General features: G+C 47.7%; 1 protein-coding gene across 3 annotated transcripts in view; it reads left to right on the top strand.

Moving 5' to 3' along the window:
• Positions 1-5,000, top strand: part of cep85l (centrosomal protein 85, like) — a 72,158-nt gene that overhangs the window by 19,341 nt on the left and 47,817 nt on the right. The window contains exon 1 of one of the 3 annotated variants that reach the window (XM_062550195.1): positions 1,705-1,814. The exons of the other annotated variants lie outside the window; for them this stretch is intronic. The gene's annotated coding sequence lies outside the window, so the exon portion shown is untranslated. Of the gene's footprint in view, positions 1-1,704; positions 1,815-5,000 lie in introns of those variants that run through there. 3 annotated transcript variants of the gene reach the window in all.

Below are 5,000 nucleotides of genomic sequence, written 5' to 3'. Positions count from 1 at the left end.
AAGTTGTGCAAAGGGTTGTGATGCACTTGGACTTTGTGTCTGTCTGCCCCCTTGGCCATCTCTCTCTCTCTCTCTCTCTCTCTCTCTCTCTCTCTCTCTCTCTCTCTCTCTCTCTCTCTCTCTGACCTCATCAGTTTTCCCTTTCTCACCCTTCTTCCTTCTTCGTGTGTGTGTGTGTGGATCATTCCTCTGGGTCGGATGCACTCAGGCATATCATCCCCTCCCTTCCTCTCGGTCATCCTTTTCTTTCCTCTCCTCCCTCTCTTATATCACCATCCCTCTCTCGATCTCTCCGCCCCTCTGTATCTCTCCATTCCTCTCTCTTTCTAATTGTATTTCTGAATGACCCCCCCCCCCCCCCCTCATCCTCCCCACCCCTCCTGTAATGTATTATAGCGGAAAGCCACTCTGTAACCCCAGAGGCTATGAAGCATTAGTCAATAGCACACACACACACACACACACACACACACACACACACACACACAAACACACACACTCACTCACTCACTCACATCTCTACAACATGCTTGCTCTCACTCATAGACACCAATGCAGAAATCCAGACACATGCACTACTTTAGGGAAAGCATTCATACATGCCACTAGCACTGCTTGTGTTCTCAACTCTCGTAAACACATCCTGCACTTATTCCTACCAAAATGCACACTTATAGGCTAATTGCTATGCTAGCCCAGCATTATTGGAGCCAGTAGAGAATTTCCCCAGCCCAGCGTTACCATACATTAAGAACCCAGTTGGATATCTTCACTTCAGACCACACACGCGCACACAGGCATGCCTTTGAAGTAGCAGCGTTGATTTCAGACTCATATATCATGAATACCATTCCTCACTCCACCCTCTCAGAGGCTATAATCAGATGGGAAGATAAAGATGTCAGGGAGGGAGTTACGTGTGTGTGTTCAAATCGATCCAAATCAGCATACACACACACACACACACAGACATATTCACATGCACTCTCAAGTTAAAGGTGAAAGTTGCTGATGCAAGCCTTGCACAGCCACACATGTGCATGCACATGCTCTGACACAATCTTACACACACACACACACACACACACACACACACACACACATACCGGAACTAGAGAAGACAGAGTCTCCGTTAGGGCAGAATGGATCAATGCACTGCTGGGAGACCACTGACTGGAAATTATACTAATTAGTGTATTAGTGTGTGTGTGTGTTTGTGTATGGTCACCAGACTGTAACAAATGCATCTCTCTAGACCTCACAGAGTCAGTGGCCACATGGCACTTTTAGCTCTTCTGTGTTAACTCCTCAGCATCTTTGACTTGACCACACACACACACACACACACACACACACACACACACACACACACACACACACACACACGTTTGTGGTGGGTCAGCATTTTCAGCCCTGCCGCATCCTCCACTGCTGCCGTCATCAACCTGTTAAAACAAACCAGTTCCCCTTTGGCTCATTAGAATGTGAGCGTGAAGGAGCGCGTGTGAGCGTGCGTGTGTGTGTGTGTGTGTGTGTGTGTGTTTGTGTGTTTGTGTGTGTGTGTGTGTGTGTGTGTGTGTGTGTGTGTGTGTGTGTGTGTTTATGTTTGCTCAGGGGTGACTATCTTGCTGTGCTGTCTGTCCAGTCCCAGCTGGCTCCCATAGTGACAGTGTTGAGTGCAGGCCGCGTTAGCTGCAATGGCTGAGAGAGATTACAGGCACACCAATACAGTATGGGCCATCTGTTCCCACCGGAGATTGGAGGACACTACGGCAAGCCCAAGATGACACACTGAGCCAGGGAACCTAGGGAAGGTAAAGCACTCCTCGTGCACAGTCGTAGGTCCTGCAGTATACCAGTAATTAAATGGCTACATTGTTTGGCTACGTTGGATTTTAATATCATTTTTAATTTGTGTCAGAGTTAGTCACAGTGGTATTTGGACTCGCTCTGTCTCCTCTCTCTTTTTCTTCTCTCTCTCTTTCTCTTTCTCTACACACGTCTCTCACTCCCTCACTCTTCCTCTAACACACAAACAAACACGCGCACACACACACACACACACACACACACACACACGATGCGAGGACGTTGCATAAGCCATATATTGATATTGCGCCCGCTGCTTTTGTTTGCTGTTGCCCAGAAATGACCGTTAGTCACGGCTGACCGGTTCAGTGTGTACCGGGGCAGTTCTCCTCGTTTCAGATTAAGGGCCTAATTTTGGAAGGGTTCTCTCCGGGCTCGGAGGCAAAACCAAATTAAAATAAAAGCGCTGCTCATCTTCCAGCAGGCCCTCTGTGGAGTATTAAATTAAAAAAAGGTAAATTGAATTTGTGATGCATCAGGAGTCCTTCTCATGATGTACCGACTGGTGTCGGGACACAGATTGACATAGATTCTTGTGATGTCTGTCGTGTTGGATAACTCTGATTGGGGAAATGTGGTGGTGGTGATGTCAGAGGGGGATGGACGTCATTGTTACAAAGGAGGAAGGAGTATCAGTTACATGACTGAATAAATAAATACACGCTTAAGATAAATGTAAAAAAACGTTATTGAGTGATTTAAAGGAATGTTCTTCGCATGACTATCTATGTACATGATTACTGTCTGAAGGAATTGCAGGTGCATTTGATTTAAAGTGTCATCCAGTTGTTCAAATGACTGTTCATGAAACTGTTTCCCCTGCACAGAGGGATTGGTTGGGACAAGGGAAGGGAGAACAGCAGCACCTATTAGATTACCGGCAGTAGTCCGTCTCTGTCCGTGTCTGTGTCCGTCTGCTCCACAGACATGGTGACGCATAATGTAGATCACAGGCCCCTCTTCTGTCCTGTAAATGTTGGGCGCCCAGTGCCAAAATGTGATGACCTTGAGTTGTCCTTCAGTTTCAGACAGATAGCCGCTAGACCTCCAGTCCCCATGGCTTCCGTCTCGCTTTCCCCTCTTATGAGGCACCGCAGCTGGGACACACACACACACACACACACACACACACACACACACACACACACTCCCCTGTTATGAGGCACCGCAGCTGGGACACACACACACTCACCTCTGCCCTTTGGGCTGCTCACGTTACAGTCACAACCTCTGCATTGGCTCTGTTAAAGTGTGTGTGTGTGTGTGTGTGTGTGTGAGTTTGCGTGTGTGTGTGTCACATCTGCCGCTTCACTCTCCTCTGTGTCTGTGGAAGGTCAAAAAATACTCCACCTGAATAGTTGTGCAGACCCTGGCACTTGCTCTCTCTCTCACACACACACACACACACACACACACACACACACTCAAATGCTGTACACTGCATACAGTCCTGATTGCACATTTGCACATGATGTTGTGATGTTTTTTTGTGATGCTTGCTGGAGAGGTGACCCTGTGTGTGAGCTCAGATACCCCACTATGCTGCAGCTTCACTCTCTGGTCCCCTGAGTCAACACGATCAGGTGTGTGTGTATGTGTGTGTGTGTGTGTGTGTGTGTGTGTGTGTGTGTGAGAGAACCTTTCTGCTGGACAGTTGTTGAGGTCATGGTGCTTCACTGAGGGCAAAAGAAGACACAGGGAAGGAGGGGTAGAAGCTGCAGAACTGTCCATGGTACCTTTGGCAACTGTAGTGATGATATTTCAGATTAATGTATGGCCTACTTGCCTGTGTGTGTGTGTGTGTGTGTGTGTGTGTGTGTGAGAGAGAGAGTCTGTGATTTCTGTTGGCATTGCACAACAAGCCTGCCTTTGAAGCTGGGAGTATGAGTCATCTTTTACATCAGGGCCCCTCACAGTGGCCTAGATCAGGAAAATGTGTGAGAGAGAAAGAAGGAAGAAAAAGAGGGCTGTGTTGCTAGGCTGTGTGTTAGGGCTGAGGTATTACATCTGCATTTGTGCTTCCTGGATGCATACATGAGCATTTGCGTCTTCAAAGTATTCTCACTTGACAGCATTGTTTCTGTTAGTCTACACAGACCATCCTGATGCCAGAATCTGCGTCGAGGGGATCGTGCGCGGACCTAACAGGGAAGCTACACCAGGCGCGTAACACCAAGCATTCCGTTCACAATGTGTAAAAAAAGAGACATTTTAGAAGACTGATCCGTCACGTCTGGTGTAGCTGCAACGCGAACGGAGCGCTTCAGCTGTGTGCCTGGTGTAGCTCCCCCGTTAGTGTAGCTGCATCCATGGTGAGATTGTTGACTGGATGGACATGTTGCTGCATCACACAAACACCTGACTTCTCTGTGGTCATGTTCGTTCATAATCTTCTAGAATGTTCCCGGCAGAGGGCATTTACGCCCTCCCCTAATGAAATGCACCTCGTAAATATCTTGTCTGTGTTCCGCAGTCTGACGAGTGACCTGGGGCTCTTGGCTTTCTCCGGTGGCAACAGTAGCTCTAAAGCGGCTTTAAAAAGCGGCAGTGTGTTTTTAGAGCCGCCATGTTGGCTCCAGCAGGTCCCAAAAGAGAACAGAACATCCGTGCCAGTAAGGGTATCTTTGTGTGTGCGTGTGTGTGTGTGTGTGTGTGTGTGTGTGGGGGGGTAACTGTAGAGGGTTGCTAAATTCATGCCTGTGTGTGTGACATCAGCACTGCTGGGGGAGCACAGGGACCACACACACACACACACACACACACACACACACACAGAGAGACACACACATTCACACTAAATGATACCAAGAGCATGGTTGGCCATGAAATGTAATATTATGTAAGAAAGATTTATGTTACAGACACTTATAACACTGACGTGGTAGTATAATAAGTACTGATTGCATTCAATCTTGACACAACCACACACACACACAAACACAAGACTTGTTTATTTGAGAAGCTTGAGATGCCAAAACTGGTGTCACTAGCAAACCATCCTCCACCCTCCCCAGTGGTCAGGCATAGTGTTAGGCACGTGTCTGATTGCTCAATAGTATCTGAGAACATAACATAACATCACGTAGCGCTGTTTACAGACAGAAATACGTCAGGGTTGCGCAATGTGGACC

This window comes from Sardina pilchardus, chromosome 12 (assembly GCF_963854185.1).
Source record: "Sardina pilchardus chromosome 12, fSarPil1.1, whole genome shotgun sequence".
NCBI lineage: Eukaryota > Metazoa > Chordata > Actinopteri > Clupeiformes > Clupeidae > Sardina > Sardina pilchardus.
The sequence above is the reverse complement of the archived record's forward strand: the minus strand, read 5'-3'. Positions and strand labels throughout refer to the sequence as shown.